Source organism: Herpailurus yagouaroundi, unplaced genomic scaffold, assembly GCF_014898765.1.
Source record: "Herpailurus yagouaroundi ecotype Mexico unplaced genomic scaffold, PumYag 205, whole genome shotgun sequence".
NCBI lineage: Eukaryota > Metazoa > Chordata > Mammalia > Carnivora > Felidae > Herpailurus > Herpailurus yagouaroundi.
The window spans coordinates 4,051,641-4,067,390 of record NW_024412436.1 but is presented as its reverse complement, the minus strand read 5'-3'; the positions used below and the strand labels follow the sequence as shown (position 1 = coordinate 4,067,390).

General features: G+C 46.3%; 1 long non-coding RNA gene across 1 annotated transcript in view; it reads right to left on the bottom strand.

The window, feature by feature from the left end:
- LOC121015057 (uncharacterized) overlaps window positions 1–15,367 on the bottom strand; it is a 44,168-nt gene extending 28,801 nt beyond the window's left edge. The window contains exon 1 of the long non-coding RNA XR_005783584.1: window positions 15,043–15,367. This is a non-coding gene — a long non-coding RNA (uncharacterized LOC121015057). The remainder of the gene's footprint in view (window positions 1–15,042) is intronic.
- Between the last annotated feature and the right edge of the window lie 383 nt (window positions 15,368–15,750).

Below are 15,750 nucleotides of genomic sequence, written 5' to 3'. Positions count from 1 at the left end.
AGCCTCCTTGACGTCAGTCTCTCTTATTTCCCAGACAGCCTGAAACAAATCCCCGAACTAATCCCAACCCGGAGGTTTTCGTTTTATTGCTCTCCTCTCAACAATCGCCAGGAGTCCCTAACTGTCTATGTAAAAAGCTCCGGCCCCAGCGCCTGGCATCTGTCCTGCTTTGCAACATGGTCCCACGCCTTTTCTCTAAGCTGGTGCTCGCCATTCTCCACAATCTGCACCTTCAACTCTGTCCCTGCTGCGGCGTCCCGTGGACAGTACACGCTTGTCTCCCACTCCAAACCCCCCACCTGCGCCCATCCTTTGCTGTTTCACTGATGTGAATCCTACCTACCCCTGGTTATTTTCGCCCACGTATGTTTTTGCAGATGACCTGGTCATCGATACAGAAAACCCAAATGGATCAAGGACAGCGACAGCAACAATAACCAAAACTCCTGAAACCAATAAGCGGTTATAGCAAGGTTAGAGGACGTTAACGCACAGGAGGTGGGCGCCTGGGCGGCTCAGTGGGCAGAGTCTCCGACTTCAGCTCTGGTCATGATCTCGCCGACCGTGGGCTCGAGCCCCGCGCCCGGCTCCGTGCTGACAGCTCGGAGCCCAGAGCCTGCTTCGGATTCTGTGTCTCCCTCTCTCTCCGCCCCTCCCCTGCTTGCACTCTGTCTCTCTCTCTCTCTCTCTCTCTCTCTCTCAAAAATAAGCATTAAAAAATTTTTAATTATCATATGCCAGTGATGACAACGCGAAAATCGAAATGAAAACCACAATACCGTTTCCCCTGAGTTCAGGAATGAGACCGGGATGTCCCCTCTCACCACTTTCATTCAACATAGTACTGGAAGTCCTAGCCACAGCAAGTAGACAAAACAAGGAAATCAAGGCACTCAAACTGGTAAGGAGAAAGTAAAACTCTCACGATTTGCAGGTGACATTATATTATGTATAGAAAACCCTAAAGACGCAACCGAAAAATGAAGAGACCTGATAACTGAACTCAGTGAACTCACTGGATACAAAATCAATGCACAGAAGTCTTTTTGCATTCCTATACACTAGCAATAAGGCAGGAGAAAGAGAGATTAAGAAAACCAACGATCCCATTGGCAATTGTACTAAAATCAATAACGTACCTAGGAATAAACAACCGAAGAGGTGAGAGATCTGTACTGTGGGAAAACTGGAAAACACTGATGAAAGAAATTCAAGACAATTCAAAGACCTAGAAAGACATCCCGTGCTCATGGGTTAGAAGAACAAATATTATTAAAATGTCTATACTTCCCAAAGCAATCTACAGGTTTGATGCAACCCCCATAAAAATACCAATAGCACTTTCCACAGAACTAAAACAGACAGTCCTAAAACGTGTATGGAGCCACAGAAGACCTCCAAAAGTCAACCGATCTCGACAAAGAAAAACAGAACAACAGGTATTACAGTTCCAGATTTCAAATTGTAGTCCAAAGTGGTAGTAATTTAAACAGCAGGATGCTGGCTTTGGACGCAAAAATGGACGCACAGATCAACACAACAGACTAGAAAGCCCCGAAATAAACCCATAATCACATCTCCAATTAATTTTTGACCAAGGAGGAATGCGCATCCGATGGGAAAAAAGGGTCTCTTCCACAAACGGTGTTGGGAAAACTAGACAAGAACATGCAAAACAATGAAATTGGACCGCTTTCTTTCACCATACACAAAAATAAACTCAGATTAAAGACCTAAATGTGAGACCTGAAACCATAAAAATCTTCGAAGTGAGAACAGGCAATCATTTCTCTGAGAAATCGACCATAGCAACATTTTTCTAGATATGTCTCCTGAGGCAAGGGAAACAAAATAAAAAATGGACTATTGGGACTGCATCAAAACAAAAACCCTCTGCACGGCGAAGGAAGCATTCGGCACAAGTAAAAGGCAGCCTATGGAGTGAGAGAAGGTATTTGCAAATGGCATGTCTGATAAAGGGCTAGCATCCAAAGCACATAAAGAATTTATGAAACTCAACACCCAAAAAAACAAAATAATCAAATTTAAAAATGGCCCGAAGGCACGAACAGATACCTCTCCAAAGAAGACCTCCAGGGGGCCAACAGGCACACGACGAGATGCGCCACATCCCTCCGCATCAGGGAAATGCAAATCAAAACCACAATGAGAGACCACCTCACGCCTGTGAGCCGAGCTAAAATCAAAACAAGACATTACAAGTGTTGGCGAGGACGTGGAGAAAAAGAAAGCACTGTTGGTGGGAACGCAAACCGGTGCAGCCACTGTGGAGAAGAGTACGGAGCGTCCTTGAAAAACGAAAATCGCACTACCCTACGATCCAGGAATCACCCTCTTGGGACACGATGGAAACAGCCCTAGTGTCCATTGGTAGATGAACGGACAAAGAAGATGAGTGGACGAAGAAGATGAATGGGCAAAGCCATAAAAAAGAATAATGTCTTGCCATTTGCTAAACCGATGAGAGCATAATGCTACACAAAATGAGTCAGAGAAAGACAAACACCGTATGATCTTATTTGCAGAATCTAAGGAACAAAACAAGTGAACAAAGGAAAAGGAGAGAGAGGCAAAGCAAGAGACAGCCTCCTCACTACAGAGAACACACTGATGGTTACTAGAGGGGAGGTGGGGGGGGGGGCCGGGGGGGTGAGATAGGTGATGGGGATTAAGGAGTGCACTTGTCATGATGCAAACATAATAATAAAAAAATGAAATAAGGTTATTGTAACAGAAAAGACTTCAGATGAAAGGTGAATTTATTATTTACTTATTTATTTATTGACTGTATTCATTCAATAAATTTTTGAGTTCCAAACGGGGGAAAAAAAAAAAAACCACGATACCATTTACATTACTTCCCAAAATGAAATTCTTAGGTATAAATCTAACACTGCATGTACAGGGGCTCTACCTTAACTTCCTGGAAAGATCTAGATGGTTACTGCGGTATGACTTATCTCGGTGGGACACTTTTGAAAAGTCAACAGTGTTTGGAGTGGGGATTATTCGGATTCTTGTTTTTTGTTTTTTTTTTTTTTAACTTTGGTACATCGATCTATCTAAACCTGGTGGGGAGGATTGTCCCCAGGGTCTCACCAACCCGCCCCCCCCCCTCGCTTGCCACTGTGCCCTCCGTGCTGTCCCACCTCTTCTGTCCTCACTCTGATACCAGAGTGCAGCAATGCCCACAGCTACCCCAGCTCTGGCCCTCGCACCCCTTTCACAAAATAACTCGTGACCGGATCTCCTCAGCTATCCCACTATAGCTTGGGAACTGATGCCACTGGGAAGGATGTACCCCTAACCATTTTTGGTTTTAAGCATGGAGATGTTGGGAAGGGGCACGCACCCACCGCGGAATACATAACGCATTACGACCAAAGTGTAAAGCAACCTCTGTGAGTTGCCATGTTGGGAAGGAGGGATGGCCGGGCAGTGGCTTCAACCACAGGATGGGGACTGTGGGGGACAGGGCGGGACCTCATTTCCTCTGCCCCTGTTGGCTATTAGAGACCTGTGCATGTGTCTAAAGAAAGTGATTATCTTTTGTATGTAAATATTAAAAATGATTCCAAAAGTATGTAGGAGATCTCTATGAGGAAAACCACAAAACTGATGAAAGAAACCAAAGAATGAAATAATTGGAAAGACAGTCCATGAACATGGATAGGCAGACTCAATCTTGTCAAAATGTCAATCCTCCTCAACTTCATCTGTAGATTCGGTGCAATCCAAATCAAAAGCCCAGCAAGTTATTTTGTGGACATTGACAAACTGATTCTAAAATGTATATCAAGAGACCCATAATAGCCAACACAGTGTTGAAGGAGAAGGAAGTCAGAGGACTGAGGTAGCTGACTTCAAGACCTACAGTGGTACTATAATAATCAAGATAGTGTGGTATTAACAAAAGAACAGAAAATAGAAAATTAATTGAACAGGATAGAAATAGGCGCACATAAGAATAGTCAACTGACCTTTGGCAAAGGAGCAAAGACCATATAATGGAGCAAAGATAGCCTTTTTGACAAATGGTGCTAAAACTGGACATCCATATGCAAAAAAAAAAAAAAAAAAAAGAATCTAGACACAGACCTTACACCCTTCACCAAAATTAACTCAAAATGGATCAGAGGGGCACCTGGGTGGCTCAGCTGGTTCAACATCTTATGGTTCATGAGTTAGAACCTCTCATCGAGCTCTCTGCTGTCAGTGTGGAGCCCGCGTTGTATGCTCTGTCTCCCTCTCTCTCTGCCTCTCTCTCTCTCTTTCTCTCAAAATGACACAAGCATCTTAAAAAATGGATCAGAGACCTAAATGTAAAACACAACAGTCCAAAGGTCCCGGAAGGTCACGCAGAAGAGTTGGATGATGCCGGATATGGGCATGACTTTTTAGACAACACCAAAGGCGCGATCCATGAAAGTAACAGTTGATGAGCCGAACTTCATTAAAATTAATAAGAATGTCCGCTCTGCAAAAGACACTGTCAAGGGAACAAGAAGACAAGCAACAGGCTGAGAGAAAATATTTGCGAAAGGCACATATGACAAAAAGCTAGTATGTAAAATACGCAGAGAACGTTTAAAACTCAACAACAAGAAGAAACCCCCCAAACGACCCAAATAGGACAATGGGCCAAGTCTTAGCAGGCACCTCACCAAAAAAGATATACAGATGGCAATTAGGGTGTGTGAAAATAAACTCCACGTCGTCTCTCATCATGGAAATACAAACTAAAATGACAACGCGATACCACCCCATCCCTATCGGAATGGCCGAAATCCAGAACACCGACAATACCAAATGCTGGCGAAGATGTGAAAAAACAGACACTCTCATTCATTGCCGGTGGGAATACAAAATAGCACAGCTACTATCGAAGGCAGTTTGACAATTGCTTACAAAGCTAAACACACTTTTACCTCATTTACCCAAAGGAATTGAAAACTTATATCCACGCAAAAATCCGCATGTAGAGTTTACGGCAGCTTCATTCATAATTGCCAAGAATTGGGTACAAACCAAGATGCCCTTCCCTTCGGCCGGTGAATGGATAAATAAACCGTGCGACATCCAGACAATGGAATGTTATCCGGCGCTGAAAAGAAACGAACTACTAAGCTATGGAAAGGCATAGAAAAACCTTAAATGCCTATCATTGCCGAGTTGAAAGAAGCCAATCTGAAAAGGCTTCATACGGTGTGACTTCAGCTATACGACCTTCTGGAAAAGGAGAAACTCTGGAGACAGTGAAGAGACCCACGATTGGCAAGATTCGGCTGGGGAAAGAAGTGACAGCAGGGACCAACAGTCACGACGCAGAGGACTTTTAGGGCAGTCACAGTACTCTGTACGATGCCATAATGACGGATGCATGCCACCATCTATCTGTCCAAACCCATAGTACGTCCAATACCCAAAGTGAACCCTGATGTAAACGATGGACTTTGAGTGGTTCGGTTGTACCAATACGGTTTCACTCGTTGTAACAAGCGTAGCACTCTGCGGGGCAAGGGGGTGTGCAGGTGTGGGGGCAGACTGGGTGTGGGAAAATCTTTGTACCTTCCTCTTAATTTTGCTGTGAACCTAAAACTGTTCTAAAAAATAGTATCTTAAAATATAATGGGCTTGGCTGTGGGAGTGCAGGGGAACAAATAAGTCACAGATGGCGGTGGCGGGGGGGGGTGCCACTTTTCTTCAGGGCAGTTTGAAGATGTACATCAACAGCCTTAAAGTAAGAATGGCCTCCGACCAAGCAATTCCTAGAAACTTACTGCAGGTAACCTTCTATTCTGTCCTAATAGTTCTATGTGCCTTGTAGAGAAGACGTACGTTATTTTTTCAGTTTTCAACGTCTTTAATATGAGTCAATAACGGGAGAAGACAGAGATTGTTAGGACTGTAGCGCGTGTGTGGCAAAGACGAGGTTCTGAACGCGTTCTGCATATCTGGGGTCAGCTACTTTGCGCGATAGACGTGTACAAATTGAGCTGAGTTCTCCATTATGCTAATGGAAGAAAAGTCTGCAAGAAGCACCAAGAATCGTTTAATAACGTGAGTAGCTATCGCCTCGTGTGTCCGTTTTAGAAGTTCACATCATTTCAACTTTTAGATTCGCTCAAAGCCAAAAACGCCCAAGTCATTATTCTCTTGTAATGTCCCGGTCAAATTGTTAAGGGCGGTCATTCTAAGAGAGCCCTAGCTGTGTGTTGTGTTTTCACCGTCTCGATTTACCGGGTGCAATCACTTTCTCAGCCATTCTGGGGGCAGCCTCAAAGGGAAGGATTCACGTGCTAGCAGAATTTGGTTGATCTCTGGAATAAGCGAAACTCATATACAGAAGCAGTCAGATTTAGTCTGCTTCTAACATGCTCTGATCAGGAGACCAAGCAATCTCCAGGTAGAGAAAAACAAAGAAAGCAGACACGTGTGGGTACAATCGACCGCTCAGAACATTCCTTGAAACACACAGAATAAAAACATCCAGAGTGCACCTATCTCCAGAATGCTTGAGCTGTGGCTGTGCGTCACCTCGGCCCGGCGCTGTCCCAGCTGAAAGAAAGAGCGAAACAGGCTCCGAGAGAGTGACTCACCCAAAGTCATGTCCAACATCAGTGGTGAGGTTGCGATTAGAGTCCGTCGTCTCCCAGAAGCGCCAGTAGTTTTCACAAGTAAAACAGACAGTGTGGTGTAAGGAAAACACTACCAGACTAGGAGTCAGGAAACCCGGGATTCCAAGTTGGCTTCGTCACTGAATCAGCCACGTGTCTTTGGGCAGACGACTACCCTTTGGGGACTGTGCCTCTTTGCCTACAATATGAGGAGGTTCTACTAGAAAGCACCAGAGAGCTCTGCAGATCTAACAGCCTGTAGTTTCTAAGTAGTTCCTTCCTTCCCCTTCCTGTCCTTTCAGATTGAGACCTCGCAGGCACTCTCGCCCCTCCAGTCTCTTTTCCATCCACAGTTCCCGGGGGCACACCTCTTCTGCAAGGTCCAGAAGCTTCTGCAAGGTCAGAAGGATGCATCCAAGCTTCTGCAAGGTCAGAAGGATGCCCCGTGAGCTGTGGAGCAGGTGCTAAAGCATTTCTCATGTTGCTGAGACTATTTTAGTGAGAGTCATGTTATTTTTTTTTCTGCCTAAATGGATTAACTAGGCACACATACGTCTGTAGACAGAACACCACTGAATACACTTCGCAGAGTACATAGCAGCTTAATTTTCCTTAAACAGACATCAAGTGCCTGTAGATGTAGGAGGAGGCCAGGAAAGACGATTTCCTGAGGCAGCCTGCCTCTCCCACAGGAAGGGGCTACCCAGGTCCTGACCCAGAGAGGAGGAAGAACACGGGGACGGAAAGAGGGGGTTCTGCCACATTCAGCTAAGCCAAATCGCAGACCAAGGGAAAGGAGACACAGACAGAACTGGGTTGTGTTATCAATCAATTTTCAACCTCGGTTAACTTTATTGGCATGACAAGGTAGACGCACTGCCAAAGTCAATTAGATCTGTGTGCCTAAGGCAGGCTCTGGTGCTAATGGGAGGTTTTAATGCCAGACATTCTGTCCTCCGAATGTTTCCTAATGTCCTTCCTTCTTTGTCTCCAGCTGCCACATGTTGTGGGTATGATCTTGCTACTGAAGGTCACGGGACTAAGCTTTGGGCACCGAAACCAAGCTCATGAGAAGGGCCTTCTTTCCCGAAACTCTTAGTATAAAAGAGTTTGAAAAACCCTGTGAATTTGTGTTTTTGTTTTATTTAACATACGGTACCCAATAATAAAAATAAACAAGTCTTTTTAGGTAGGCTATTGTTAAAATAGTTCACTTCCTATGCAGGTTTTTAAAGTAAAAGATGCTCACCAAGAAAACGACCTAAAATTTCTTTATCAAAAATGCTTGCTATAATGTTTACACTTTCAGTTGGCATATAATTAAGCTGTTAATATCTAGGATCTTTATGAAACGCATAAATCTTATGGGCAATCTTATGGGCAAAACATTACCCTCACCTGGTAGCAGCATGCACTAATGATAAGAATTATTATTTCTTGTGAGCTTCCCGTATTAAATAATTGACTAAATGCATGTATCCCTGTAAAATCTGGAATATTTAAGATGTAAGCAACCTACTAAACCTGTTAGTGTAATTCCTCTGATCTTACAAAAACCGAGATCCAGGCATTTTTGTTTTCCCCCCGTCCTGAGGAGAAATAGGGAAATGACTTTTTTCTGGTTGGACAAAGTGGTTTTTTTTTTTTTTTTCAGGATCTTAGTGGCCCAGATATGTACTATATTATTCCTACCAGGAGCCCAGCCCAAGCTTCCAGGCCAAGAAGCATTTATAGGCGATAGATAAAATCAGATCATGAGCAGACCGAGACGCGGGCCAGCAAGTACGTGATAATGGCTAAGCTTAATGTTTAAACAAATATTTGTTTTAAAGGAGGCAAAAGGTGAGAGTATTACATATGTTTCAGATATGATATAGATACGGCATGCCCAGATACAACACAGGTATGGCAAAAGCCTATAATTTGGAGCACACGATCTTATGGGCAAAACATTACCCTCACCTGGTGGCAGCATGCACTAATGATAAGAGCTGTTATTTCTTGTGAGCTTCCTGTATTAAATAATTGACTAAATGCATGTATCCCTGTAAAATCTGGAATATTTAAGATGTAAGCAACCTACTAAACCTGTTAGTGTAATTCCTGTGATCTTACAAAAACCGAGATCCATACATTTTTGTTTGGTTAAGGTCAACGTTTAACAACTAAGATGATACTAGAATTCAGGTCTCTCAGCTCTCAGAACAGTGAATGCCCCATTACACAAGGATCTTATTGCATACTTGGATTCTGTACTTTGCCCTTGACATATTCATAAAAGCTAAAACTGAAGTCTATAAAGAGGTCAGTGTCCATCAACAATAAATAAACCGCTACATTTTGCCTATTTTCCACTTCCAGCCGCCATTTACTTGTTCATTTGACAGTTCCTCTCAGGAAAGGCGCTTGTTGGTTCATTGGTAGGGTTGATTGATTAAAGATACCCTGCAATTTAATTTAAAAACCAGGGAGTAATCAAGGCCTTCTTCATTCTGTCGGTTTAATAAGCATTTGCAAAGGAAGGTCATCGTTATTGCTAACACAATCACAGCATCAGTCAAATGAGGAAGACGATGTATATATATCGTATGATGTGTGTGTATCACGTATACATGATCTATACGATATATGTGTTATATATGATATATATGTTATATATTATAATGTTGTATACGTGTGGGTATGTGAGCCGTATATATATATATATATATATATATTTATATGCATATAAATATGTATACTCTTATCTTCTAAATGTTTGAGTAGTTCTCCAAAAGTTGCCTTTATCAAAGTGATTCTGCATGGCTAGTGAGAGTAGGATAGTGGGACAGACTCGTCTCTGGACTTTTCTTCCCCCCCTAGTCAAAGTTCTCTGAGCCAGGCTCTTAAGCATTTCTCTGCACTCTAAGCGTGTTATGTTTGGGATCCCGTCAAATTCCGTTTGAAAGGTGTCCAACTGAAGGGACCGGGGTGATGTCAGGGACCGGGGTGAACCAGGATCTCCATCTCTAAGCACTGGGAGAGCTCTATTATCCGGAAGAGGAGTGCATCATACCTTGATCAGGGAAGTTAAGATATTCTCCAAGATACTCTGTTTGTAAGACATTTTCCAAATTGCATTCCAGTTGCAGAAATATTTTTGGCAAGTAAGCCGCAGGGGGCTGAGAGCCTGGTCCGCGCCAGCTTGACTGACTCCAACAGCCAGGGTGGAAGGTCTGGGCTGGAGGAGGACGGGTGAGCGCCCGCACGAGGGGAGGGAACGCCCGCTGGCCAGCCGGCCTTGAGCCCCTGAGCACCTCTGATTTGCTCTCCAGACTCCAAGGACAGTGTTGCTACGCTGAAAGGTACCAGTTACCGACAGAGACGGTGAGAGGCGGAGCAAGAGGAACCAGGAACCGAGGCCCCCCGGATAAGCTACGCCCCGAGGCCCAGCGAGGGCGGAGCAGGAGGATGGGATCCACCTAGGGTTGTCCTAGAGTCCACACGGGAGCCAGCCTCCTACCACGGCTACCCCTTGCTGCCACTGCCATCTGGCCCGGCACTCGTGGCCAGGTCTTGGTGTTTCCGTGGAACAGAAACAATTTCACCCGAGAGCGGAACAGGCCACCCCGTGACGGCGATGAAGCGAGTTCCAGACAAGAGGGCTCCGTGACGTGTCTGAACAGACAGGAACGCGGGCATTGTCGAAACCCCCAAACGAGCCAACATCCCCTTCCTGACTAGCAGGAATGACTGCCGTTTCTGTCCCGATCGCGTCTCTCGCCTTCCTCCCACCAACCTCCCCATCACGGTGATCTCTGTTCTCTGGCAGCATCCGATTCATAGCAAAGTCGGCTTCCCGAAGCCCCGCCCCAAATCACCCCAACACGAGCCAGCCCAAGCCCCTCCTAAGTCCTCCTCTAACACCTCCTTGCCCACAGCGTACCGTCTGTCTCCGTGCAATGAGCCATAACCACTCCTGGGTTCGGCTACAGGTGTCTCCCTGCCGGCCTGTAGCCGGAGGGTCAGATGACAACGTTTGTCTGCTCTGTGCCGACCAATGGGCTGACTTCTGGGCTCACGGCTTGTCCTACCCTGAGAGAGCTCACTGCCTAATGGAGGTCGCAAGGAGCCGGGTGGGGGGTGGGGGTGGGGCAAATGACCTCGAGAGTTGGGACAAGGCGAACGAAGTTCAACAGGATATCAAACGAATAACCTTAAGGGTGGTACGACGCAGAGACTGTGAAGGAACTGAGAACCCCATCGAGATCAAATCTGTCTATTTATTTTTCGTATTAAGTTCTTCCGTATTTAGCTATCTAGTGTTTAGGATTTGTTACCAGCAAGAAGATAAAGTGTACAAACCTTAACATCCCATCAAGTTTGCGTTACTTGTAAATATATTTCCCAGTTTTAAGGCTCCGAGGAAAGGCAAAACCCAGTCAACAAGAACAGGGGCTTCAGACCTCCTTGAGGGCACAAAGAATTAGACAAAGTGCCGGGGGACCTGGGAGAGCCACCTTTTTAGTGTGAAAGTCTCCAACTCCTACCCGTTCAAAAAGTCCCTTCAACAGTGAGCAAACCAACATCCTGGCCAAAACTCTGCTCGTAAGCTGTGTGGCAAATGTCTTCCTTTAGATAGAATATGTGTTTCTTTCTCCTCCTCCTTCTTCTTTTTTTTTAATATTTATGGGAGGGGCAGAGAGAGAGGGAGAGAGAGAATCCCAAGCAGGCTCCACACTGTCAAGTGCAGAGCCCAATGCAGGGTTCGAACTCATGAACCCAAACCAACATCCAGAGGCAGACCCGGGTGACCAACCAGGTGCCCCAGGTATGTGTTTCTTAACACCAGGAAGAGTGAGAATGAAGCCTGGAAAGACGTGAGAGAGCCAAACCATAGTATTTTATAGCCCATGTTAAAGAGAAAATCGTATATATTTACTGTTTTGTGTATTTGTAATTTTTAAGAGAATTGGGCAAATTAGAATGGTCGCCTCATAATGCCACTTTAAAATACAATTGAGTAACAAATGCGGAGTTTTACGATTTTAAGTTGAATTCTTACTAAATGTATTGGAACATATAAGACAACTCTGCAACCTTGTATTTATAAATTTAAGGGCTCAAATGTATGTAAGTATGAAAGTACTCCGGAAAGCTTTGTCTGATAATTCAAATAGATATGCATATATACGTGTGTGTGCTGTATATATGTACATGCGTATGTGAATGTGTACATAAAATTTGGAATTACGGCTCATGTGTTAGGAGGTAATTACCGCACTTTATTCGTAGGCCCTTTAGGAATGATTGCTAAGCTCTGTTAGACTAAGAAATAAAATAATTACATCTGTAAGCTGAACTAAAATAAACTATATTTTTCTAATTTTAACTTTAATAAGTAGAATATTAATTTTTAACCCAAAGCGTAAACCTTCAAAATACTGTTTTCTACATACAACAGACACCTAGACAGAAGACATCCAGGAACTCATGTGAGCATAAGCAAACGCCCTGCTGTGTGGTTAAGGGTTGGGACAGGGAAAGATGAAATGCTACATGGCAACCAGCCGGAGGGGCCAGGACGCGCGGGACCCTCAAGGAAGACGAATAGGGAGCCAAGAAAAAGGTGTGAGGACAGAGGGAGGGAAGGAAGGTGGAGCCACACAAATGTCACTCATTTACAAATACCGAGTGCCTGTGGCACAAAGCTAGGGGCCACAAAGGCCACCCGGACACCCCTGTAAATCGAACATTTTAAACCTTCCTGAGGCTCAACCACTCGAGTTACCAAACTACAACCCCTTAACCCGGGGGGGGGGGGCCCTGAAGCCCGTGAAGGTGGACAAGAAGCGATGTAGGAACCAGCATGATTGTTCGGGAAGGACCCTGAGGACCCACAGGGGATAGACCTTACCTCTCAGGGCTGCCAAGCGTTGGCTGAATCTTCTGCAGATCACGGGTCTTTGCAAAAGAGAAGATAGATCCTATTTTCTAAAGACCAAATGGGGAGTGAAGAGGTTGGCGGGCGGGGGGCAGAGGGACAGAAGGTCTAGGAGGGTGAGACACCGGGACCAGGGTTGGTAAACTCCGCCTAAAAACGAATGAGGACGGAAATGACTCCCGGATGAAGGAGTTCAAGATCGCTGCGACCCACCTCAGGGTTTACGCCTCTGCAGAGGCTGTGGCTTTACCCATACAAAGTGTTCTGTAAACAACACCAAAAAGAGAAAAAACAAATGGCAGATCGGGGATTCACAGAACTCATTTTCAAGTTCCCAGGCTGTAGCCTTCAAATAAATCTACCCCACCTTTCACGTCTAATGGAACAGGTGTGTGTCTCAGGGCGGATGGTTCGAGATGCTTTCCCTCCAACGGTCCTAGGGGCACTGTGAAATGGGTTTAAAGAACCACTTCCATCAATGGGTGTAGACCCTCTATATGTGTGTGCCGTCCTTTTTGTCTGAGGTTATCAGAACATCGAAGCCTCTCGTTCCTGGGAATACCGTCTGGGATTGTCTGGTGACTATGTGGCTATGAGGGCCCTGAACATTATCTTCAAATCTCCATAGAAGAATCGCCCCTGTGTTTCATGTCAACAATAGTTGAGCCAAACTGCCTCTGACGTCCCTGGAGTTATCTGATCACCCAGATGACAGTGAGCAGAGCTAGATGCTAGGACTCGGCAGCTCAGCCCTAACATCTGCCCGAGGCCAGCAGTGAGGGCTCCAGGCGTCCCTCCAGTCCATCCAGTCCACCATCTGCCGCTGGTTCACCATGCCACCTTGGGTCACTGAGGCCCCCATTCTGTGCCATCTGTGAGATGCGTATAATAGCACGCCCGATCCTTCTGTCCCGCCTCTGCCGTCTCCTGCTCATGTTCTCCCTCCCTCCCTGCTTCCCTTCCTCCCTCTCTCCGTCCCTCTGTCCTTCTCTCTCTCTCTTCTGCAGAAGATAATGCGTCTGAAGTGCTTTGAGCTCCTTGGAGATAGAAGGTCTATAAATATAAGCCGTTATCACTGTTACCATGGAAACACTCCCAGAGAGCTGTGCTCCATTCCTGTGTTTGCTGGGCATAATTCTGGCCTTCTTGCCCTGCCGGCTTCTCGAGGGTGTTAAAACAATCAGTGATTTTATAAAGCGCTGCGGCCAGGTAGGGGGTGGGGACCCAGGGCGGAACTTGTTTGGGTTTTGGGGGGTTTTTTTCATGTCAATCTTGAAAATAGTACTTCTATCTGCTAAGGTAGAGGGTCATGCAAAATTGGCCAGGGTCAGCTACGAATCCAAGGATGCCGGTGATGACACCCAACCAAGGACCCTAATCGATAACAAGGTTCGGGCAAGCAGGAATTCCAATGAGCTTCAGAAATAACATCACCTCCATTTCCTAATTTGCTCTGAGTCCTGATTGAGTCCTCAGCTTCAGAACTATGGCTAGCAAAACGTTGAGGTTAAGAGTCAGAGCCTTTCTGCCAGTCTGTGGCCTTCTGGAAAGCAGGAGCTACGCCTTTTTCATCATGGCCTTTGCAAGGCCTCGTACGGTACCTGGCACACAGCAGGGTCTGGACAGAGGTTTGTGAAGAAAGACGAGTATGTGGCCGCCACCTTCTATGACGCAGCTGGACGTGCCACTGGGTAAGACAAATGCCACAAGTGTTGGCTTGGACCCAGGTCCCAGCGTTTGCTTTCTGCCCCCCGCCGCACCCCCATCCCCATCAGTGAGGCAATGATGTTACTTCAGTTCTGATTTCACGCGCGGTCCTGGGAAAGTTGCTCTACAGCTCAAAGCCTGATATGGGAGAGTAACGCGACCGAATTGTTAACCAAACAACTGCGAAAGGTCCCGTGCAAGAAGGAAGGAGTGAAAGCCGTGGGAAAGGTCATGGAGAGTTTGGAGGCAAAGCTATGAGCTCGAGGGCGGTTTTCCAGGCCTCAGATGAGCAAAAGCAAGGAAATCAGAATGAGCTTTGCAGTCAAACCAACCAAAGAATTCAGTGCCTGGGCCCTGCCACTCGCCAAACGCCCTGAGCCTCAAGACTCCCGTGTGTAAAATCAGAATAGCAGCCCTTACCTCGTGGGTCTGAGGTGATGGTCAAAAGAAATAAGCATGTGAACCCACAGCCTAGTGGCTGGCCCCGGTCAATGATTAACCCGGGTTCATTCCATTTCAGTACTTTCGCAACGTGCATGAAGAAAGCAGACTATTTTGAATAGTGCATTTACAAGTTTGTTCTAAAGGCCAGGTAGATTTCAGATTCCTCCCGAGGTGGGGCAGGGGGTAAGCCTGCCTTTGAGCAGGGGAGCGGGGAGCCCTCTGTGGGGGAGAGAAACCGCAGGGGCGCACCCAGGGAGCCAAGCAGGGCAGTTACATCATTACAGAGACCGCTGCAAACCGAAGGCGCAGAGCGGCTCCTCTGAAACTTACTAAGAATCTCAAGGGGGCCACGGCTGACCTCGGTGACTGCACGGGGTTGCCCACCCGCCGAGCCGGGGCGGCGGTGGGGTCACCGATCTGGCCCCCCGGCACCGCCAGAGAAGTTCAGGCTGATGAAGTAAGCAGAGCCAGGTTCACGACGTTAACCGGGTGCTGCTTTGGTGATCGCGGCGGGCCTCAGGCAGTCCGAGAGAGGCTGAATCGGGGCTGAATTCTCAGGCTGCTTGGGGGACGCTGGATCCCTCTCGTAAGCTACACCTAAGCTGTCGTGAAGGTCATTTCAGGAGGAAAAAGCTCATAAAACGGTGAAACTCCATGTGGAGCAATTAATGATTGCATAAAATGTGCTCAGAGGTTCAGGGTGTTCTTGTGTCCTTGTGCACCGGGGCGGAGGTGAGGTCAGATTACAAAGCACATAAAGACATTCGCCATTTGCTCAACTGCTATTGAATAATCTCCTGCTGAATACGAGACACGGCGCTAGGCCCTGTCTAGGAAACAGATTATTTTTACGATGTCTAAAGTCCCTTTCGGGGCGCCTGGGTGGTGCAGTCGGTTAAGCGTCCGACTTCAGCCAGGTCACGATCTCGCGGTCCGTGAGTTCGAGCTCCGCGTCGGGCTCTGGGCTGATGGCTCAGAGCCTGGAGCCTGCTTCCGATTCTGTGTCTCCCTCTCTCTCTGCCCCTCCCCCGTTCATGC